Source organism: Cetorhinus maximus, chromosome 14 (genome assembly GCF_964194155.1).
Source record: "Cetorhinus maximus chromosome 14, sCetMax3.hap1.1, whole genome shotgun sequence".
NCBI classification, from domain to species: Eukaryota; Metazoa; Chordata; class Chondrichthyes; order Lamniformes; family Cetorhinidae; genus Cetorhinus; species Cetorhinus maximus.
In genome coordinates this window covers 22,932,121-22,957,191 of record NC_135892.1, presented here as the reverse complement: position 1 = coordinate 22,957,191, position 25,071 = coordinate 22,932,121, and the positions used below count along the sequence as shown (strand labels likewise).

Below are 25,071 nucleotides of genomic sequence, written 5' to 3'. Positions count from 1 at the left end.
AGCTCAGTCCCGGTCTCTGTTGAGTTAATTGCCCAGAAGGCTGGGGCCACCACAATTAGCCTCAGTGTGCTCTGGGCTAGGAAGGTGAAAAACAATCAGATACAGTGTCTGATCCTCATCACCATCCGGTGACTCCATGCTGGAAAAGTTGTGTGTTGATGCAGGTCTAGGCAGATCAGACTCAATTCTGATATCTCCTGTAATTAAGACCCGTGACATTCTGCCTAGGCTACAACACAAACAACGACCACTTAGCTGATAATACCAGAGGGAAGTTGGTCACTTAATTGTAGAAATGTACTACCAAGAGGCTTCTTTAGTTGAACAATGAGCTTTATTTACAGAGCTGTTGCATTCGAAGCTTGCTTCTAGCAAGGCTACAATAGACTGTCTAGACTAGGAAAACTCCGCCCTGTATAAGATTCCCCACACTCGGTGTTGATTGGCTGTTCTGAACACGTGACCCTTACTCAGTAAGGCTGGCCTTAAAGCAACAATCACCACATCCCTCCCCCTTTAATTCCTTATTTTACATTCCTTATTTACACAAATTACTTTATACAGGCGAATAGAAAATAATGTCAAAAATCTTAGAAATAATCGCACTTGCACTTTGTCATGAATTCAGGTTATACACTTATATATAGGTCCAGTAATTGCAAATCAAGTCATTGAGGGGGTTTTCTGTTCCAGGTAGAGTGGCGTAATTCTATAGCCTGAGGCTCTCCTACAGAATTGACACTAACGGGAACTGCGATAATGGGTACCTCTTTTGGCACAGGCAGTTCATTACTATTTGATTCAATGGAGACAGCAGTTATGTCTATTACAGGTCGATCAGGTACTTTGGTGCTTACCGTTTCAATAACATTCCATGGTGACAACACTGACTGTGGAAGCGTCTCCCTGCTCCTCAGGTGAGCCACATGTTTACGAACGATCCAGCCTTCCATGTCTACTAGGTATGAAAGGGGTCTGGTCTCATAGACAATAATTCCTGGGATCCAACTTGGACTGCTACCAAAGTTTCTTACATATACGGCTTCATCTACCATAAAATGTCTGGGCTCTGCTATGCAAGTTGTGGCTTGTTTTCTGATTGCCTAGGTTCTACTCTACCCTCCACGGCAAATTTGGAAATACGAGGCTCAGTATCGTTCCGAGACGACGCCTTATAAGTAGTTCTGCTGGTGGAACTCCTATTGTTGCATGCAGGGTCGTGCGGTAGCTAAGAAGGAAGCATGAGATTTTGGTTTCCAAGGTTCCTCCTGACAATTTTTAAAATTCTGCCTTGAAAGTTTGGACAGCTCTCTTGACTAGTCCGTTTGATGCTGGGTGGTAAGGCGCAGTTCGGATGTGTTTAGTGCCATTTAGATTGAGGTTCTGAAATTCAGCACTTGTAAACACGACTCCATTGTCTGATACAGTGGGCAGAATTTTGCCCTCGGTTGGCGTGCGGGCCCTACTGGCTCAGCGGCGGGCAGGCAGCCAAACTCCGCCGCCAAAACGGGGCCTGCCGCCATTTTGAGTGGGCGGGCCAATTAAGGCCCACCCAGCGGCCTGCCTGACAGGAAATGCTATGCGTTTCCTGTGCAGGGGTTGGGGGGGCGGGGTGGTGGGGTGAAGGGATTCCCCATCTGTTATAGCGCGCTCTTTCGCGCATGTGCGTGAAAGACCACACTGCTCCCTGAGACTAAGTGCTGTCTCAGGGAGATTACTAAAAGTCTAAAAAACTTTAAAAATAGAAAAATTAGAAAGTTATTAACATGTCCCCCTCATGTGACAATGTCACATGAGATGGGACATGTTAATAAATATCACATAAAATTTATTAAAGTTTTTAAAAACGGACATGAAACCTCACCCCACCAGTGGATGAGGTTTCATGTATTATCAGGAGCCCACTGGGGCTCCTAGCCTGCCCGCCGGCCTTAAGGTTGGACGGGCAGGGCATTTAACTATCTTAATTATCCTGTCAATGGCCTCAATTGGCCATTGACAGGTCGGTGGGCGGAGAGCTGATTTCGCTGCGGCCCCGCCTTCCTCAAAATTTAAATGGACCGGGATGAGGTCGGGGGTTCCTCCCGACGTCATCCCGCATCATTTTCCTGTCGGCAAGCGGGCCCCACCCCCAAAGCACCAACAGGAAAATTCTGGCCAATGACTTTGGGCAATCTGTGAGTCAAAAAGCATTGGCGTAACCTTTCGATGGTAGCATGCGATGTTGGTGATTTCACCTCAAAAATCTCCATCCAGTTTGAGTGGGCGTCGATAATGAGCAAAAAACATTGTGCCCAGGAATGGACCCATGTAGTCTATATGGATCCGCATCCATGGTCGGCCAGGCCATTCCCAAGGGTGTAGTGGGGATGCAGCTGGCAACTTTTGTTGCAGTTGACAGTGCTTGACTAGCTTCTCAATATCTGCATCTGTACCAGGCCACCACACGTAACTCCTGGTGAGCATTTTCATCTTAGAAATGTCAGGGTGAGTGCTGTGTAATTCAGTTAGGAGCGGTTCTCTGCCTGGCACAGGAATGACTACTCTTGCTCCCCAGGATATGATGCCATCCTGACAACTCAATTCATATTTTTGGGTAAAAAATGGTTTCATTTTCTCGGAGACTGGCTCATTTAACCATCCTGTAATTACCTGGTCTCTCACTTTGGACAGAAGCGGATCTTGATTGGTCCAGTTCCTGATCTGCTTCGCGCAGATGGGCGATGTGTCTAAAAAGTTAAATGCAAGGATGATTTCTCGAGGTACAGGAGTACCCAAGATGCTTTCTTGCAAGGCTTAGAGCGTCCACGTTCGCTATGTGTATCCCAGGTCAGTGCTTGAAAATGCATTCGTAGGTGGACAGAATTAATGCCCATCGCTGAATTCTTGTTGAGGTTATCGGCGGGTTTATGATCAGAGATGATAGTAAAGTGCCTGTCATGTAAGTACTGGTGGAATTTTTTAACTCTAAAGACTATTGACAGTCCTTCCTTCTCAATCTGCAAGTAATCTTTTTCAGCCACTGAGAGGGTTCTTGATACGTAACCTATTGGCTTCTCAGGGCCGTTGTCCATTTCATGGGACAACACTGCACTAAAACCATATGGAGAGGCGTCACAAGTCAATGTCAATTTTTTAGATGGGTCGATGTGCACTAACAAAGTTGACGAGTGCAGCAGTTGTTTTACTCTGTTGAAGGCTGCCTCCTGTGGAGACTTCCAGGACCAACTATGGCGTTTCTTCAGTAGCATGTGCAAGGGGGCCAATACAGTCAATAGGTTGGATAAAAATCGCCCGTAGTAGTTTACCATCCCTAAAAATGATTTGAGTTCGATGATATTTGTGGGGCAAGGTGCCTCCTTTATCGCCTTAACCTTTTCTTCCATGGGTGTAATCCTTGTGTGTCTACACGGTGCCCCAGATAGATAACTTCAGTGGCTTGGAAAGTGCATTTCTCCAGACTCCAGCTTCCAGAAATCTTTTTAATACCTCTAAATTTGCTAAATGCTCGACCTCTGTCGATCCAGTTATGAGGACGTGGTCAAGGTATACTACAAGCCGTGGTAATCCCTGTAGCAAACTCTCCATCGTCCTTTGAAATGTTGCACATGCCGAAGACACGCCAAAAGGGAGGCGTGTATACTGGAATAGGTCTTTGTGTGTGTTTATTGTGACATACCTTGGGGATGTGTTATCTAACTGGAGATGCTGGTATGCGTGGCTCATATCCAACTTAGTTTAGGATTGACTTTCTGCCAGCTTTGTGTACAAGTCTTCAATTCTTGGAATTGGATATTTATCCAACTTGGCAGCCCGATTAACTATTAGCTTATAATCACTGCAAATGCAGACGGTCTTATCCGGTTTCAGTGCGGGGACAATAGGTGCTGCCCATTCCGAAAATTGAACCAGCTGTATGATGCCTCGTTCCTCCAACCTATTTAACTCAGCATCCACTTTTTCACTTAAGGCATATGGTACTGGTCTTGCCTTAAAAAAATCGGGGAGTTGCCTCTGGATCAACATAAGTCTTGGCTTGAAGTGTTTGATTTTTCCTAATTCATTACGAAAGATGCTGTCGTATTTTTTTTTTAAAATTCTAGCAGTCCTCCTGCCCGCACTTGAAAAATCTCGGATCAAGTTAACTTGATTTCTTTCAGCCAATCACAACCCAGAAGGCTTGGTCCTTCCTCAGTCACTATTATTACTGGGAGCTGGGCTGACTGGTGCCCATATCTCACAGGTACCATGGCGGTGCCTTTCACTTTTATGGCTTCTCCTATGTAAGTCTTCAACTGGGAAGAAGTTCTCTCCAGGCTCAAGGGTTGGGTAGCTTTTCTCAGGTACTGAAATATGCACTCATCCATCACTGTAGCTGATGCCCCTGTATCTACCTCCTTAACTAGAGGCTTCCCGTCTACGTGGAGTGTGACAATAATAGTCAATCAAGGTCTGCCTTGACTGCTTTAAGATTAAAAAGAGAGTGAATGTCAGAATCAGTTATTTCAGGCTCTTTTACGTTATGTACTTCTAACAACTTTGCTGGCTGGTTATTTGCAGTCTGGACTTAGCTCTCCACTGCTTTATCAAATGTCATCTTTTGCGACAGTAATAGCACTCGGCTTCCTTAAATCTAAATGTTTGAGGAGTGTGGTTACCCCCACATCAGCAACACTTCAACTTCAGGATCGCTGTCCAATTTCCTCTGGTTTTTTTTTGATTTCTGGATGATTGGGAATGATTCCCACTTCGCGGCTGCTTCTGCGGTTTTGGCACCTTGCCTGGCTGCAGGTTCGTGCCCTGACTGGTAACAGACCTCAAGAGAATTGTTTTGCGCTTTTCCTCCTACCTTATTTCGTTGGCCTGGAAATAAAATTCAAGGCGCTCAATGTTTTGACCCCAGTCCTCCGTGGAGGAGTCAAATGGGTTGACCCTCCTAAAGAGAGGCATCCTGGTGAGTATATATTTCTTTTTTCCTTTCTTTAAAACGAGATACTCACAGTTGTAGGGTAAGAGGTAGCTCCAGGATCATGTATCCTCATCGCCAAATATAAAGATGTACTACCGAGAGGTTTCTTTAGTTGAACAACGAACTTTATCTGCAGAGCTGGTCTAACAGCATCTGTGGAGGGAAAAACGGAGTTAACCTTTCTGAAGAAGAATCACACGGACTCGAAATGTTAACCCTGTTTTTCTCTCCACAGATGCTGTTAGACCTGCTGCGATTTTCTAGCATTTTCTGTTTTTGTTTCAGATTTCCAGCATCCACAATATGCTTTTATCTACAGAGCTGTTGGATTAGCTGCCTGCTTCTAGTAAGGCTACAATGCGCTCTCCAGACTAGGAAAACTCCGCCCTTTATAAAACTCCCCATGCCAGGTGTTGATTGGCTGTTCTTTGTGACCCTTACTCAGTAAGGTTGGCCTTAAAGCAACAATCACCACAATAATGTAACTTGTCCAGCCTCCATCTAATTTAAATATTCATCTTGTGACATTCAATGCTAAAATATGGATAAAAACAGAAAATGCAAGCACAACCCAACCTCAGGAGGCACTGACTCTGCATCGGAGTAAATAAAATTGTGCTCAATATCCTTCACTTTAAGGAACTATCCTTGTGTTATGATCCCCGAGGAGACCAATAAACTAAAAAAAAACCAAACTTACCGAAAGACCCCAACGGAAGAAACCGATGGACAAAGTTTCACTGTTATAACTTTTACTGTGACAATCAAACCAAAAGCAACATAAATAAGCATGAATTCAGAAATTATATTCAGTAATGACTATAAATTACCCTTTAGATAGCCGATACAACAACGATAGATCTCACCGATTTATCAGGTAATCAACTCAGCATATATAGCACCATTCTCAGCCACAAAGCCCTTCAAATCTTTGTCTCCCTCAGCACGTAGAGTTAAACTCCTTTTCTTCATGCAGGATTTCGTCAGTGAGTTGCCTCCAACAGCAGCTTTGCTCTATTGGAGTTCTGCGGCATGACCGAAAGGGTGCACTTCTGCAGAACCTCCTTAGCTTATGGCAGTCTTGATGGTGTGGATTCCCCATAGTCACCTTTGTCCAAATACTCAGTAATGCCCTGGTGCACTATATGGCCACCTCTGGTTTACCAGTCCCTTTAAAATAACCGAAGCAGCAGCAGTAATCTTATTTCATTATCCCTGCTACTAAATCCAGACCCTCTCCTCAGCCTGCTTATAATGGTCTGCTACTGAAATCTGATCTTTGGGGGATATATGTTTTTCTTTTGGTTTCAATCAGCTCCCATATCGTTAACAACCTGAGGTCACAGTCTGATTTCCCAGAAATTTGAAGTTTTAGTTGCTCTTTCAGTTAGTGATGGTCTCAAAAAAATACAGGCATTGAAAAATGCATCCACCAGAACATCGACAAGCTATCTGTGCAGACAACAGCTCACACAGGCTTCTCACTGGACCCACAAACCACAGATTTCTTCACGTTAGAGTTAAGGTTGCTTTTCTCTAAAGGCTGTGGAATATTACAATTTAATAGTTTGTACCACAATCTGTGCAGACAGAAATCCAGGAAGACCTGTCCTAATTCAATAATCTCTTCTCTGAATCAAACATTTATGCATTGTCAATGACCTTACATGGAATTAATCTATTTTACCATGTTTTGGTCCTCCTTTGGTTCTCAGTGTAAGTGTGCCTCAGTGAATGGATGTGAATGTGAGTGTGTGGGTGCATGTTTTCTGCAGGCTGGTAGCTCTATTTTGTTGATTTTCTTTCTTTTTACCACCATCTAAATTTACTTTCCCCAACTTCAATCATTCCATTCCAGCACTTACAGCTATAAAATCAGCTCCTTTGTTTCAAGAAGTGAGGGATTGGAACCTGAGCAGAAACAAAAACACCTTTTTGTTACAGCATGCTACTAATGCCTCTCAGATAAGTATAAACTAGTGAAAGTCAAACCCTCCAAACCACATTAAGATCTGTAATAGAATGGGATAATGACTTGAACTTGCTTGCTTGAATGGGTATTCAACATAATCATTGCATCACAAAAACAGAATTACCTGGAAAAACTCAGCAGGTCTGGCAGCATCGGCGGAGAAGAAAAGAGTTGACGTTTCGAGTCCTCATGACCCTTCAACAGAACTAAGTAAAAATAGGAGAGGGGTGAAATATAAGCTGATTTAAGGTTGAGGGGGGGGAGGGTTGGTTGTAGGGACAAGCAAGCAGTGATAGGAGCAGATAATCAAAAGATGTCACAGATAAAGGAACAAAGAGGTGTTGAAGGTGGTGATATTATCTAAGAGAATGTGCTAATTAAGAATGGATGGCAGGACACTCAAGGTACAGCTCTAGTGGGGGTGGGGTGGAAAGACTGACAGGGCATTACAGGTATAGATTTAAAAATAATGGAAATAGGTGGGAAAAGAAAAATATATATAAATTATTGGAAAAAACAAAAGGGAAGGGGAAGAAACGGAAAGGAGGTGGGGATGGACGAGGGAGTTCAAGATCTAAAGTTGTTGAATTCAATATTCAGTCCGGAAGGCTGTAAAGTGCCTAGTCGGAAGATGAGGTGCTGTTCCTCCAGTTTGCGTTGGGCTTCACTGGAACAATGCAGCAAGCCAAGGACAGACATGTGGGTAAGAGAGCAGGGTGGAGTGTTAAAATGGCAAGCGACAGGGAGGTTTGGGTCTTTCTTGCGGACAGACCGCAGGTGTTCTGCAAAGCGGTCGCCCAGTTTACGTTTGGTCTCTCCAATGTAGAGGAGACCGCATTGGGAGCAACGAATGCAGTAGACTAAGTTAGGGGAAATGCAAGTGAAATGCTGTTTCACTTGAAAGGAGTGATTGGGCCCTTGGACGGTGAGGGGAGAGGAAGTGAAGGGGCAGGTGTTGCATCTTCTGAGTGGGCATGGGGAGGTGCCATAGGTGGGGGTTGAGGAGTAGGGGGTGATGGAGGAGTGGACCAGGGTGTCCCGGAGGGAACGATCCCTACGGAATGCCGCCCACCTGCAATCCACCTGCCCCTTCACTTCCTCACTCCTCACCGTCCAAGGGCCCAAACACTCCTTTCAAGTGAAGCAGCATTTCACTTGCATTTCCCCTAACTTAGTCTACTGCATTCGTTGCTCCCAATGCGGTCTCCTCTACATTGGAGAGACCAAACGTAAACTGGGCGACCGCTTTGCAGAACACCTGCGGTCTGTCCGCAAGAAAGACCCAAATCTCCCTGTCGCTTGCCATTTTAACACTCCACCCTGCTCTCTTGCCCACATGTCTGTCCTTGGCTTGCTGCATTGTTCCAGTGAAGCCCAATGCAAACTGGAGGAACAGCACCTCATCTTCCGACTAGGCACTTTACAGCCTTCCAGACTGAATATTGAATTCAACAACTTTAGATCTTGAACTCCCTCGTCCATCCCCACCCCCTTTCCGTTTCTTCCCCCTCCCTTTTGTTTTTTCCAATAATTTATATATATTTTTCTTTTCCCACCTATTTCCATTATTTTTAAATCTATACCTGTAATGCCCTGTCAGTCTTTCCACCCCACCCCCACTAGAGCTGTACCTTGAGTGTCCTTCCATCCATTCTTAATTAGCACATTCTCTTAGATAATATCACCACCTTCAACACCTTTGTTCCTTTATCTGTGACATCTTTTGATTATCTGCTCCTATCACTGCTTGCTTGTCCCTACAACCAACCCTCCCCACCTCCCCCCCCACCCCCCCGCCCCCCCCCCCACCTTAAACCAGCTTATATTTCACCCCTCTCCTATTTTTACTTAGTTCTGTTGAAGGGTCATGAGGACTCAAAACGTCAACTCTTTTCTTCTCCGCCGATGCTGCCAGACCTGCTGAGTTTTTCCAGGTAATTCTGTTTTTGTTTTGGATTTCCAGCATCCATTGTTTTTTTTGTTTATAATCATTACATCAACTTGCTGCTCTCAAACTGTGCATTTTCTATCAATTGTTCCCAATGAAGATGTGTGAAACCTCTGTAGAACTCAGATAGCAGCTGTGAGACACTCCATGGTTGAACAGTCAGTGATGCAAGATTATTCTAGAAGGCAATTTAGCTCAATCCAATCCAATCCTCACCCAATAACCATGCACTTTGCATCAGATATTACTGGATAAACACCAGAAATAGAAAAGCCTGGCCGTTTTAAAAAAAATATTCCCAGTATTAACTCTCCAGTCACACATATGTCCCAAGTGAACTGCTGTGGTCTGTGGATTTGTCACAGCAAGAATTATTAAAATTCCACCAATTCCCTACATTTTCCTTTCCACCAAGGACTTGTACACTGGCAATCCTCTAGTAACTTGAATAAATGACCATTCAGATTCTTGATGAGTGAGTAAGACTTTCATCCAAAAGGGAGACCCAACTGAAACTAAACCTGCATTTGTTCAATTTTTAGCAGGAATCCCTGGATAATTATCAGGAAGTGCTGGCTGATTTTTTTTAAAAGCCTTCCTTAGCTTAGGTATGCTGAGACCAATTATAATGCTCCCAATGTACTCCTGCAGACATCAGGTACTTCAGCACAGATCAGTGCTCACACCTGAAACCTTCCTGAGATAGAATAGAATCATAGGATGTTACAGCAGAGAAGGAGGCTATTCAGCCCATCACGTCTGTGCTGGCTCTCTGCAAGAGTGACACAGCTTGTCCCACTTTAGATGTGGCTCATAACTGCACGGCGCAAAATGTTTAATTGATTTTTATTCAGCCTTGTTTTAATTCAAATTCCAGGAGACCAACATAGGAGCAGTAGATCAATCAGCACCTTGAGACTATGCCACCATTCAAATAGAGTATGGCTGACCTGTATCTCAATTCCGCTTATAACCTAAACCTTAATACCATCGCCTCACAAAAATCTATCAATCTCAGCTTTGAAATTTTCAGTTGACCTAGCCTCAATAGCTTTTTGGGGAAGAGAGTTCCTTGATTTCTACTACCTTTTGTTCGAAGAAGTGTTTCCTGATATTACTCCTGCATGTTTTAGCTCTATTTTTAAGTTTATGCCCCTATTTTGGAATCTCCCACCAGAGAAAATAGTTTCTCTCTATCTATGCTGTCAATTCTTTTAGTCATCTTAAACATCTCAATTGGGTCACTTCTTAATCTTCTAAGCATCTGTGACTTGACTCCTGGCGTTTACAATACTCAATCCAAATACATTCACCCAGCTCAGGTGTGTAGACTGGCGACAAAATAGCATGTACAACTCTGCTGCAAACTAGCTTTAGCAGTGTAAATGTCAGGAATCAAATCTGGAATTGAAAAGAAAACAAGGTCAATATAAAAGCAGCTTTATTTGATCTTATCAGCCTGTCTTGGATGAGGTTGCCCAATCTCACTATAGATAGAAACAAAAAACTGTGGATGCTGGAAATCCAAAACAAAAAATAAAAAATACCTGGAAAAACTCAGCAGGTCTGGCAGCATCGGCGGAGAAGAGTACAGTTGACGTTTCGAGTCCTCATGACCCTCTCACTATAGATAGGACCACTTACAATCAACTGGGAGTGGAGTCTTACATCACGTCAGTATAAACTGAATTCAAAGTCAGGTCTCATGATGTGAGTGCATGAGGTGTCTTTATTTGCTGATCCTCTATCACACCTCATTACTCTCTACTTTTAGTTTTGTCTAGACCCCATATGCCCATACTTTCTCAGGAAAACTGGTGAACCTTCCAAAGATTTCAATACATACAATGCAAAAGGTGACTTTATACATGTGCAACACCTGTGCACAGGAGGCACATATTTAGGAGAAATTTAGACAGGAGTTTCCTTCACCAATCAGATTTCAGTCTTGGATCGCTTCTCAGCCTTTTGGCTAAGATCAAGTGTAGTCGTGAAGCAATGGCTATAACCAGTCGAGCCCCATACCATGGGGTACGTAACACCGTCCAGGTGACGGTGAAGGACAGTGAAGGAGGGGCACCCATGGATCGGTCCTTCTTCATCAAGCGGACCCTGTTGAAGGCGTATGGATTTGAAGCGGAGGAGATCTACTGCCTGCAAGACTTCCCCAGCGCTGGATTTTTTGACGTGACTTTCAGAAGTGAAGCAGCTTGCGTCAAGTTCCTGAAGGTGTTCGAGGAGAAGAGAGACCAGCCGGAGATGAAGATCCTGACGGTGGAGCCACTCTTTGCTCTGCCGTTGCAACGGGACCGGGTGGTGACGGTGCATCTTTACAACCCCTTCGTCCCTGTCGCCGACGTGCTCACCTTCCTCACCAGGGACATCGACAAGGTTGGGACCTGCACTGAGGTTAGAGACGCCTTCAGGATTTGGACATGCAAACGCCAGTTTAAGGTCACACTCGAGACCAATGGTAAGGGAAGCATCTTCCACCCTCCTTCCAGCTTCGCTATCAGGGGAAGACGTGGCTACCTTGTCTACGCTGGGCAGCCCAAACTTTGTCGCTCATGCGGCAAGTCTGGTCATGTGGCGGCCAACTGCAGCGCCTCCCTCTGCAAGAACTGCAAACAGGAAGGGCACCAGACAAAGGACTGCAAACAGACTAAGTGCTGCAACCTGTGTGGCGAGGCAGGTCACCTCTTCAGGACCTGCCCCAAATGCTGCCTCACTTATGCACAGGCAGCCAAAGCCAACGAGGGGGAAGCAGAGGAAATACTTCATGTCACTACTACTAAGGGCATTTGCAACCCTCCAACCACCAAGGCCCCCAGTGAGAACAACGGGACAATGGAAGACACAGAGAGAGACAAGGTGGAGGAAAAGATTGAGGCAGCAGACAGCCAATCAACAGCACTGCCCCCTGAACCTCCCACTCCTCAGGAGAGCGAATCAATGGAGGAGGAGGAAGCAGCGGAAAATCAGCAGGGGGAGTGGCAGCTGGTGAAGAACGGGCTAAGAAGGGACCAAGCCACTTCCCAGACAAGTGGCAAGAGGCGTCTCCCATCCGACATGGATGACAAAGGCAGCTGCTCTTCGGACGAAGAAGTGCAAGGGCGGCACCTACAGAAGAAGCGGCAAAGCTCTAGGGAGTTGGAGGACGAGACACCCGAGCTCCAGAACATTGGACACAATGAGGAGACCAGCGGACCCCAACTTTGCCCAAAACCTGAAGAGGCCAGTGCACCACAGCCCCAGAAAGCTGGGAGCAGTGAAGCGCTCAGCGCACCCCAGCTCCGGGAAGCCAGGAACAGCAACGCCCCAGAGGAGGAGAGGATTGGAGAGGGACTTCTCCAACAGAGGACATTTCAAATCCCGTTCTCTACACGAACCCCCAGATGCCACCTGAGCGGACCATCTCCAATGGGGAGGTTCAGGACAGTTTCCTCAGCCCATCCAAAGTGAGGCAATTTGTGAACACTATGGGTATGCAGGAGCAGACCAAAGGTCTGGAACTCTCAAAGACAACAGGTTTGGTAAGAGATTAAATGCTTTAAAATGGGTGTAAAGATTGTATCCATAAATGTGCATAGCATTAAATCTACTACGCGATGTGTTGCGACCTTGGACTACCTTGCCAAGGTCAAAGCTGACCTGTTGTTTCTGCAGGAGTGTGCGATACCACCCCTCAGCTCCTACAGGCAATGGTCACGATGGTGGTCCCACGGGCCATCGATCTGGTCAGGCGGAAACGACTCTCGTTCCTCCGGCCTGGGTATTCTGCTGCAGGGAAGCAACTTCACCATCTCCGAGGTTAAGGAGGTGGTGGGTGGGTGCCTCCTCATAGCAGACGTAATGTACAAGAACGCTCCACTCCGGTTAATTAACGTGTACGCCCCGTCACAAGGGACCGAGCGGCTGGAGGTTTTTCAGCAGCTCCCACTGCTGCTGGCGACCTCCAGGCCGGTCATTCTGGGCGGTGACTTCAACTACATCATCGATGCGGCTCGACGATCCAGCAGGGCCAACAGCAGATTGGACACTACGTCCAGATCCCTGATGGAAACAGTTAAGGATGCCAAGCTGCACGAAGTCTTCAGCAACCCTGCAGACGGAGCGCAGCGTAGATACACCTGGTCGCGGCCAGACGGGTCCATCCGTTCCAGGATAGACTTCCTGTTTGTGTCCCGTGTGTTCACAGTCAGATCCACCGACGTCAAGCCGGTGTTTTTCTCTGACCACTGCCTCCTACTGGCGGACTGCCACTTAGAGGAAGACCAGAGGGTGGGCAGGGGGGCATGGAAGCTAAATGTGCAACTGCTGACCCCAGAGTACATTGAGGAACTAAGGAGGGATTACAAAGGTTGGAGAACCTTGAAACCCCTCTTTGAGTCCCTGACACACTGGTGGGAAGCGATCAAGGGAAACATCAAGAGGTTTTTCATCCTCAAAGGCGCCCAGAAAGCTAGAAAGGAACAGAGGGAAGTGTCTCGACTCCAGAAAAACATGCAGAATCTGCTCTGGTTGCAGTCCATGGGGGTCGATGTCAAGGAGGAACTCCAAGAGGTGAAGAGCCAGCAAACCTCGCTCTTTGCCTCGGAGGCCTCCAAGATCATCTTCCGTTCCAGAGTCCGCTCCGTGGAGCAGGATGAGACGTGCTCACGTTTCTTCTTCCAAAAGGTACACAGAGAGATCTTTGTGATCAGCAGCCTGAAGGAAGAAGACGGCTCAGTAAAGTCATCGCAGTCCGACATTTTGAGGATCAGCAAATCCTTTTATGCCGGATTGTATGACATGAAGCCCACGGACAGCACGGCCTCCCAGACCTTCCTGTCCTCTATCACGGAGGTCTTAGACGACAGTACACGGGAGAGCCTGGACAAACCGCTAACTCCTGACGAACTGACTAAGGCCCTTGAGTCCTTCGAGAAGAGTAAAACTCCCGGAAGCGACGGCTTGCCAGGCGGAGTTGTATTCGGCTCTGTGGGACTTGATCGGCCCAGACCTGCTAGAATTGTACGAGACTATGCTCCTGGCCGGCAGTATGTCAGAATCCATGAGGAAAGGTATTATCACCCTCATCTACAAGCACAAGGGGGCAAGGGAGGAAATTAGAAATTGGCGACCCATTTCACTACTGAATGTGGACTATAAGATTCTGTCCCAGATCATTACTAATCGGGTCAAATCCGTTCTGGAATTGGTGATCCACCCTGACCAGACCTGCACTGTGCCGGGCAGGAAGATCTCTGACAGCCTCGCGCTGCTCAGGGATACGATTGCCTATGTACAGGACAGGGGTGTGGATACCTGCCTCATCAGCCTGGATCAGGAGAAGGCCTTTGACAGAATATCGCACACCTACATGGTGGATGTGCTCTCCAAAATGGGGTTTGGGGAGGGAATTCGCAATTGGATCCAACTGCTCTACACTAACATCAGTAGCGCAGTCTCAATCAATGGGTGGGAAACAGATAGCTTTCCGATTAAATCTGGAGTCAGGCAGGGCTGTCCTCTCTCGCCTGTTCTGTTTGTGTGTTGCATAGAACTCTTTGCTGAGTCCATCAGGAAGGATCCGGGCATAAGAGGAGTGACGATCCCAGGCAGTGAAGGCACTCAGGTCAAAGCCTCCCTGTACATGGATGATGTCGCCGTCTTCTGCTCGGATCCGCTGTCGGTGCGCAGACTGATCCACATCTGCGACCAGTTCGAACTGGCCTCGGGAGCCAAGGTAAATCATGGGAAGAGCAAGGCCATGTTCTTTGGGAACTGGGCTGACTGATCCTTTGTCCCCTTCACTGTCAGGGCTGACGGCCTGAAGGTGCTGGGGATATGGTTCGGAGGGACCAGGGCATGCGTTAGAAACTGGAAGGAGCGAGTGTCTATGGTGAAAAGGAAACTGGGCATGTGGGAGCGACGCTCCCTCTCCATTGCGGGTAAGAACCTGGTCATCAGGTGTGAGGCACTCTCGCTGTTGCTGTACGTGGCACAGGTCTGGCCCATTCCACACTCCTGCGTGGTGGCGATCACCCGAGCCATCTTCCACTTTATCTAGAGGTCGAAAATGGATCAAGTCCGCAGGGACGCGATGTACAAGCCTCTAGATAAAGGGGGAAAAAACGTGCCCAACATCGCCCTCATACTGATGGCCACCTTTGTGTGTGGCTGCATCAAGCGGTGCGTAGACCCTCAGTACGTAAACACCAAGTGTCACTACACGCTGAGGTTCTACCTGTCCCCGGTGTTGCGAAGGATGGGTCTGGCCACGCTGCTGCGGAACGCTCCGAGTAGTTGGACCGTGCCGTACCACCTGTCCCTGGTGGAAAAATTTATGTAGAGAAACACCTTTGACCACAAGTCCATCAGGCAGTGGTCGGCACGTAACGTCTTAGAGGCCCTGCGGGAAAAGGAGAGGTTGGATCCTGTGGGATGGTTCCCCGAGCAGACTGACAAAGTCATTTGGCAGAATGCCTCATCGCCAGAACTTTCCAACAAGCACCAAGATGTAGCTTGGCTGGTGGTGAGAAAGGCCCTCCCCGTCAGATCCTTCCTACACGCCAGGAGTCTCACCCCCTCGGCACGTTGCCCTCGAGGTGGCTGTGATGGGGACGAGACTGTTGTTCACCTCCTTGTGGAATATGCCTTTGCAAAGAAGGTCTGGAGAGAGATGCAGTGGTTTCTGTCGAGGTTCATCCCGAGCAGTTCTGTGACACAGGACTCTGTGCTCTACGGGTTGTTCCCAGGGACACACACCGAGACAAACATCAACTGCAGCTGGAGGATCATCAACTCGGTGAAAGACGCTCTTTGGTCTGCCTGAAACTTGTTGGTCTTCCAGCGCAAAGAGTTGTCCCCGACCAAGTGTTGCAGACTGGCACATTCCAAAGTCCAGGACTATGTGCTGAGGGACGCACTAAAGCTTGGGGCAGCCGCCGCAAAGGTGCAATGGGGAAGGGTCGCTGTCTAAGACCTTTCTGCCACAGTGCACCGAGGGGCTGGGAACTGTTGAGAGCCCCTCGGGCTGTACAGCTCAAAATGAATGTATGCATTGAATACTAATTGTTTTATAATTGTATTGAAGCACCTCAGAGTACAACATGATGTATGTGGATAACTCCAGTACCATTGTCTGATTGTCTGCATTGACCAGATTGAAATGATTGTAATATTCATTGATTGTATTGATGCACCTTGTGATCTATGTATAAAAGTTGAATCTGATTGTACTTTTGTGATGGTGATTTAGAAATGTTTTGGAATGTTCTTCCAGATATTTTATGAATAAAGTATATTTTTTTTAAAAAAATAAATTTCAGTCTTGGATTTCTTTCAGGAATTAACTCTTTGGGATACAGTATATAAGTAACTTGAGATATAGGGCAGAATTTTCTGCCTGTTGGGCAGACGGGCCTGACCCAATCTCCGGCAGGCGGGGAGCCGATCCCACCCGGAGAAGCAGGCCCCTCTGCCATTTTATGTGGACGGGCCAATTAAGGCCCGCCCAGCGTGACATCCACCGGGAAGCGCTATACGCTTCCTGTGCGGGCGGGGGATTCCCCAAAAGCGAGAGTGTACTCTGTCGCACATGCGCACAAAACAGCGCGCATCTCCCTGAGGCTAAGTGCTGCCTCAGGGAGATCGTTGACAGTTTTAAAAATGACAAAAATAGAAAAAAAAACATCCTTAACGTGTCCCCCTAATGTCACATGAGATGGGACATGTTCATTAATTACCCTTAAACATTATTAAACTTTTTAAATCCCTACATGAAACTTCATCCCGCTGGTGGATGAGATTTCATGTTTTCTCTATTTGCCGCCGGGTCTCCTGGCCTGCCCACCAACGTTAAGGTTGGACGGGCAGGTCCTTTAAGTGTTTTAATGATCCTGTCAATGGCCTCAATTGGCCATTGACAGGTCGGCGGGCGCACAGCTGATTTTGCTGTGGGCCTGCCTTCCTCAAAATTTAAATGGGGCGGGATGACGTCAGGGGTTCCGCCCGACGTTATCCCGCGTCATTCTACACGTCGGCGAGCGGGCCCCATCCCCTGCTCACCGACAGCAAAATTCAGCCCATAGTATGTGGCAAGTGTAGTATGCTTGGGAGGAACAGTTGACTTAGGACCTATGGTTTCCAAAACTCCCCACCACGAGGGGTTTCCTCATGTCACGTCCAGGTTCATTGTAACCTAATTAACAGGGAGTGATTGCCATGATAAGTCCACAACTCTATTATTGTTGTATTATGCGACAATCTTGGTTTTTATTTTGTTTAGCAATTCCCCTGTTCCTGAGAAGAGTGGTTAGAAAAGGGATTTAAAATAGGAAATGTAGGGAAGCCATAAATACAAACTTTTCAAGCTGTAATGATGTTGTAATTGTCACTTGGGATTCCTTCTTGAAGGCCCCTTTTACATAGAACCATAGAACCATAGAAAAGTTACAGCACAGAAGGAGGCCATTCAGCCCATCTTGTGCATACCAGCCCAAGGACACCCAGGTGCCCTTTCTAATCCCACCTTCCTGCACCCGGCCCATAGCCCTGCAGCCTACAGCACTTAAGGTGCAGATCCAGGTACTTTTAAAAAGAGTTTAAAGTTTCTGCCTCTACCACCAACTTGAGCAGCGAATTCCAGACACCCACTACCCCCTGCGTAAAAAAGTTCTTCCTCATGTCCCCCCTACACCTTCTGCCACTTATCTTGAATCTATGTCCCCTGGTATTAGAATTCTCCACCGAGGGAAACAATTTCATCCTGTCCACTCTATCTATTCCCCTCATAATTTTGTACACCTCAATCAAGTCACCTCTCAGCCTTCTTTGTTCTAAGGAAAATAACTCCAACCTATCCAATCTCTCCTCGTAGCTACACTTTTCTAACCCTGGCAACATTCTTGTAAACCCCCTCTGCACTCTCTCCAGAGCTATTACGTCCTTCCTGTAATGTGGTGACCAGGACTGCACACAATACTCCAATTGTGGCCTCACCAGTGGTTTATACAATTCCAACATTATATCCTTACTTTTGTATTCTATACCTCTGCCAATGAAAAGTATCAAGTATATATAAATGATTCGCGTAACTTTAAAAGACAAATAGTAAAATGGTCCTGGGAGATTTGGATCTTTTAGGAAACTGCACCAGTAGATAGTAAGTGCATTTCAATGTAGTAAAACATTCACTATTTTACCAGGCTATTTTACTAGTCCAGGCTAGGGAGTATGTGCTGAATGAACAGTTATGCAGCACACTGATCAGGAAAGAATTAAGAGAGTTATTGTTTGAAAGTAATTGAAATCATGAGGCAAATGTATGCCAGAGATATGAAAAAAAAAGAGATTTTGGGGTGCATTAGAAGACAAACAGAATGCAAGTCAAAAGAAGTGACAATGTAGCTGTATCAGGCCTGATACGGTATCAGTCACTATATCATCGAAACAAGAATGCCACCCAGAATAGGGTGCAGCGTGGCACAATTAAGTTTCTAAGTTATGAAAACCAAGGAAATTAACCTCATTTCTGTTGGAAAACAGGCAATTTTAAGGTTGCCTAACAGAGGCTTTGAAAATTATGGCAAAGTCTGGTAAAGCTGATCCAAAACAAATTGCTCACATTGACTAAAAGTTCAAAGGTTATGACAAAATGTTATAAATTATGAGAAAACAAAGAATTCATATGGAACAATTTCACAATAAATGGCATATTACCATTGAAAGCCAGAGATGTAAATAGTATAAATAGGGAAAATAAGACATATTTCTGGAGAATGAGATAAAGGGATATGGTGAGAAAACAGCATTGAAATCAGCCAGGAAAAGGCAGAATTTTTTGAACCAAATGGGTCTTTTTCAGTTTCTAAAATTTAATACGTTCACAGTTAACAGGCTTGTGTCACCAAAAGCAGGATAAATCCAACACGGCCAGTTATCGCCCCATCAGCCTACTCAGCAACGTGATGGAAGGTGTCATTGACAGTGCTATCAAGAGGCACTTACACAACAATAACCTGCTCACAGACACTCAGTTTCGGTTCTGCCAGGGCCACTCAGCTCCTGGCCTCATTACAGTCTTGGTCCAAACATGGACGAAAGAGCTGAACTCAAAAGGTGAGGCAAGTGTGACTGCCCTTGACATCAAGGCAGCATTTGACCGAGTGTGGCATCAAGGAGCCCTAGCAAAACTGGGGTCAATGGAATCAGGGGGAAAACTGTCCGCTGGTTGGAGTCATGCCTAGCATAAAGGCAGATGGTTGTGGTTGTTGGAAGTCAATCATCTCAGCCCTGGGACATTGCTGCAGGAGTTTCTCAGGGTAGAGTCCTCGGTCTAAACATCGTCAGCTGCTTCATCAATGACCTTCCCTTCAATCTAAGGTCGTGGGGATGTTCGCTGATTGCACAATGTTCAGCACCGTTCACAACTCCTCCTGCATGGGAACACCACCACCTGAAAGTTCACTTCCAACCACGCACCATCCTGACTTGGAACTATATCGCCGTTCCTGCACTTCGCTGGGTCAAAATCCTGGAACTTCCTTCCTAACAGCACTGTAGGTGTGCCTATATCACAGGGGCTGCAGCAGTTCAAGAAGGCGGCTCATCGCCACCTCCTCAAGGGCAATTAGGGATGGGCAATAAATGTTGGCCTAGCCAGAGACACCCACATCCCATGAAAGAATAAAAACAATGCATTGATTACCCGTGACTGTGTGTGTGTGTGGGTGGGTGAATGCAAATAAAGAACTTGGATTTATAAAATGCATTTCAAGATCTCATAAGATCCCAAGGCACTTCATAACTAAGTACTTCTGAATTGTATTCATTGTTGTAACGTATTAAATACAACAGCCAATTTTGTGCACAGGCAGCATTGAAATAAATGACCAGATAAACCTTTTTTCTTGTGTGATTTTGGTTAAATGATAAATATTAATCAAAACACTACTGAGGTCACTCTTGCTCTTCTTTGAAATAGTGTAGCAATAACTTTTACATTCACCTGAGAAGGAGCAGGAGGCCTCCGTTGAACGTCTCATCTGTCAGATGGGGTGATGGTTGAGGTGTCCATGTGTGCACACAAATTAACAATGAAGCAGCACAGATAGAACAGTATCCAATGTAAATTTGCTGTCACCATATACTAAAAGCCCAAGCTTGCTGCTATCCAGTGATTCATTGATGAAACAGGAGGAAATGTGGCATTGTGAGGAATGGTAAACAAGCATTTTGTCAGCACTCTGACAGGCAAGGACATGCTTTTTGAAATTGCAGCTCTAAGGTGCTCGAGTCATCCAAAGCAAGCTTGCTACATGTTGCTCCTCTTTGCAACATTTAGGTAGAAGTTATAAGAGACAGACAAACATAATTGGTTACTAAATTATATAATGCCACTCATTTAATACCTTTGCATATCTTTTCTTTTTGTATATGTTGATTACAATGCAGTAGGATGGAGTGGAAGATATCCCTTCAGCTTTTCAGTGATATCGGCAATCATTTCTTGTACAGCTTTAGCATGCACAGCTGCATTGTAGACACTCTCCATATAATTATGAAAATCTATCTAAAATCTAACAGTAGGGTCTCCAGAGTAGCTTTGCTGTATATCATTCAATTTATTCTTATGTGCTCTCTAAACAAAACTGACCAGCAAAATAGTTATAAGTGTCCAATGTGACAGCAGCTTTGGACTTTGACGTTATTTCAACTGGACACTGGGGAATGCACTTTCCCATGCTTGGGATTCTTAACATTCATGAAAAACAGCTTTCACCCATCTATCCAGGTTGAATTTGGTTTCACCTGGCAAAATACATCATGGCTTAATTTATCCAGTTCAAAATTGGGGGCAGGAAATAGGGTTGAGTGAGTAAAAGATCAACTTCTAAAAGTTTTACAATCCAGGCCATACAGGTCAATGTGATATCTTACCAGAGGATTTATTCAGTGTATAAAGAAAGCTAATCATGCCCTCCTAATTATAGAAATTTATGGAATTTTAAAAGGAAGACATTCAGCTCATTGTGTCTGTGCCAATCAAAAAAATCTATCTAACCTAATCCCACTTTCCAGTTTTTGGTCTGTAGCCTTTATGTTACGGCACTTTAGTGCATATCTAAGTACTTTTTAAATATGAAGAGGTTTTCTGCATCCACCATCCTTTTAGGCAGTGAGTTCCAGACCCCTGCCAGCCCCTGGGTGAAATAATTTTTCCTCAACTCCCCACTAATCTTTTTACTATTTACTTTAAATCTATGACCACTGGTTATTGACCTCTTGGCTAAGGGAAATAGGTCCTTCCTAACCACTCTATCTAGACACCTCAATTTTATGCACCTTATTAAATCTCCCCTTGGCCACCCCTGTTCCAAACAGAAAAACCCCAGTCTATTGAATCTTACCTTGCATCTCAAGTTCACCATTGAATTCCATTTGCCACTTTTCTGCCCACTTTGTCAATCCACTTATTTCTTCCTGCAGAGTATGACTTTCTTCCTCACTATCAATCACATGGATAATTTTAGTATCATCTGCAACCTTATTAATCATGTCCCCTACATTTAAGTCTAAATCATTGATAGGTACCACAAAAAGCAAGGGACCTAGTACAGAGCCCTGCAGAACCTCACTGGAAACATTCTCCAGACACTTTGCTTCCTGTCACTGAGCCAATTTTAGATCCAACTTGCTACTTTCCCTTGGAGCCATGGGCTTTTATTTTTCTGACCAGTCTGCCATTAATCATTTAGCTGCTATGTTGAAATTTTCGAAAGGTTTCAGAATCCACTTGTGCAAATATAATATGCTCGTCTTAGTTGATGCTTGAGGCACATACTCGAAGCAACGTAGAAAAAGTTCAGCTATGCACCGTGCCTATCCTAGGCTGAATGCAAACACCAAGTTCTAAGAACAAAAAAACCATCGTCTTGAGTACCAAATTTAAAACCCAAAGCACTTTAATAAGATTTTACTCTTTGCATTTCACTAAGTTAATGCATCTGACAAATTTTGCATATTTTTTTTTCTACTGCAGATGAACAGAGGAACGATGGAGAAGCACAGGCAGTTACCATGGAGACGAAAACTGAAACTGTATTCCTTCCTTCTTGAGTAAATGACTGTAAAATGCAATTAATTGGGCTTTTATTCAGTTTTTGACCTGCAAAAGGCATAGTAGGAATCAAGGTACACCTACTTACTTTCAGTAATTATTATACATTAGGGCTTCGCAGCTTACATCGACAGCTTCATTTATTGGATGGAGCATTAGATCATCTGCACAAACATGGACATTTCAAGTTCATGGCACAGGATATCTTTTGATGTAGAGATATCTTTTAGAATACTAATATATCGCATTGCAATGTAGGTCTGCAGTTGAAAATATATCCAGATAAATAGAAGCTTAATATACCACTGAATGTTTATTTCACATAAAGTATGTTTTCTTTTCCATTTATGTTTTCTAGTCTCTTAAATTGCTAAAGACAGAACTTGCATTTATATAGCTACTTTCACAAACTCAGGATGCTCCCAAACACTTTACAGCCAATCAGGCATTTTTCAAGTATAGTCAATGTTATAATGTTGGAACCACAACAGCCAATTTTGCACACAGTAATGTCCCACAAACAACAACAATTGATAATCTGCCTCTGAAGTTGGCTCAGAGATAGATGTTGGCCAGGACATCAGGGGGAGTTCCCCTGCTTTTCTTAGAAAAAGTGCCATGGAATCTTTTCCATCCGTCTGGAAGGGAAGATGAGGGATCAGATAAACATCTCATCAAAAGACAGAACCTCAACAGTGTAGCAGTCCCGCAATACTACACTACGGACACGACATTGTACTTAAGTCTCTAGAGTGGGAATTGAATCCTGAACCTGCCTCAGAAGCAAGATTACTTCCAACTGAGCCAAAGTTAACATATGTTGTTGATCATGTTTCTTTCTCCTCTCTATTATCTCACCGCTCGTGCCTGAAGGGAAGTCGTTCCATCTTGGTTTGAATATATGACATTCCTCAACTCCCTGCTCCCTATGGAAGTCTTACTGAGTGATGTACTGTGTGTGTTTTTGGAGGCAGACAGCCAATTTGTAGCCCTTCGTCAATTCCACTCTTTAGAAGAGGCACAAAGCACAAACCTGGTGATCATACCCCCTTACCCCTTTTTGGAAGGCCTTGGGGGCGCCTGGGATTGTGAGCTCAGTGGAGTTGGATTACTTGAATTTGGATCCATTTACTCAATGCTACTGAGTGTTAACACTGTTTGTTACTGTGCTTTTCACTCTGTTACCATTGTTTCTCAGCTTATGGAGGAGGAGAAAGTGAACTGACTGTCAGTTTATTTTCCCTTCTGTGACATTGGTTCCACATGAAATCATCTGTTTGACAAGCCTTTGACCATCTGTGTTATTGGATCTCTCAGCAGTGGATAATTATTCATTATCTGCCCAGATCCTAGGCATGCAAGCATCCTTGCATCAGAGTAATGCATCATTAATGTTTTTATTCACTTTTACTGTAATGGTGGGGGGATATATTAAAGTGCTTGGCATTATTTATCAGGTGAACATTTTGTTAACTAAACATTTTTAAAAATCCCAATGGCTTAGTGAGTACTGAGTACACAGAAGGCCCAGGGTTAAATCCATAATCTTCATATAATTAGTCAATCACAGTCAGAGTTTAAGAATTGGCCCAAGTGTCACCACACTAGTGAAGGGAAAAAATTCAGATGGATTTCCTGTTCCTGACTGGTACCCAATGATGCTTGATGGGAAGCGCATGTGTGGACATCAGGTGAAGAAAGAATAGGTTTAGGCATGATCACTCTTCACAAATACCCTGCCGACACTCATTATTGGAAGATCAGTTGTGGTGAACGGCTAGTTAAACAAGATATCAGAAAACTGCCAGCAACTGCAGAGTTGCATTTCATCATGAGTCACTACCTTCTTAAGATGGCAGAAAATTTAAGGTTAAAAATTGATGCTAGTGCTGTGTTGCAATGGCTGCAGTTGTTCCAACTTGATATTTGTGTAACACCTGACATTGATCAGTAGTCATTTGTATACCCATGAAAAATGCATATAGTTTTTAACATTTTAATCATGACCTTTTAAATCATCAAAATTTTGCATTAATTCATTTTGCGTGTTGTCTTTGAATATCATTATGTAAAACACTTTGGTGTCTGATTTCAAAATAATGTTTGCCTAGACACCTCTTTTGCACATTTTTTTTGTGATAAGTGTGTTTGTTCACAAAAGCCCCATTAAATCAATCACAATTGCTTATCTTCATTAACAACAACTTGTATTTATGTAGCACCACTAACATAGGAAAACTGCACAAGGCACTTCGCAGTAGTGTTACTAAACCAAACTTGATAATGAGCTACACAGAGAGATGTTAGGGCAGATAGGCAAAAGCTTGGCCTATGAGGTAGGTTTTAAGGAGCGTACTAAAGGAGGAAAGAAAGGTAGAGATGTCAAGAGGTGTAGGGAGGGAATCCCAGAGCTTAGGGCTTAGGCAGCTGGAAGCATGGCCACAATGATGATGCAATTAAAATCAAGGACAGTCAAGAGACCAAAATTAGATGTGTGCAGATATCTTGGAGGGTTGTGTGGCTGGAGGAGATTTCAGATATAAGGAAGGGCAGGGCCATAGGCAGATTTGAAAACAAGGATGAGAGCTGAAAATTCAGATGTTCCTTAACCAGGACCCAATATAAGTCAATGAATACAAGGGTGATGAGTAAATGGGACTTGATGCAGGTTAGGACATGGCAACCAAGTTTTGGATGGCAGATGGTAGAATGTGGGAGGCTGGTGAGGAGTGCATTAGAGCAGTCAAGGGATATGATACAAGTTAGGACATCGACAGCCGAGCTTTGGATGGTGGAGGGTAGAATGTGGGAGGCCGGTGAGAAGTGCATTGGAATAGTCAAGCCTAGAGGTAACAAAGGCAGAGGTGGAGGTCTCAGCAGCAGATAGATGTGTCAGGAGTTAGGCAATGTTACAGAGGATGGAAGTAGGCAGTCTTTGTGTGGATGTGTGATTGGAAGCTCATTTTGGTGTCCAATGTGACACTAAGGTTGCAAATTGATAGGTTTAGACTCAGTTGTGAGGGAGAATGATGGAGTCGGTGCTAGGGAATGGTGTTTGTGGTGGGAATTAAGATAGT

The 25,071-nt window shown here is 44.8% G+C and overlaps 1 long non-coding RNA gene across 1 annotated transcript in view; it reads left to right on the top strand.

The window, feature by feature from the left end:
* Positions 1–24,018, top strand: part of LOC144690079 (uncharacterized) — a 32,078-nt gene extending 8,060 nt beyond the window's left edge. Inside the window, exon 2 of the long non-coding RNA XR_013578747.1 lies at positions 21,917–24,018. This is a non-coding gene — a long non-coding RNA (uncharacterized LOC144690079). The remainder of the gene's footprint in view (positions 1–21,916) is intronic.
* Positions 24,019–25,071: the final 1,053 nt, after the last annotated feature.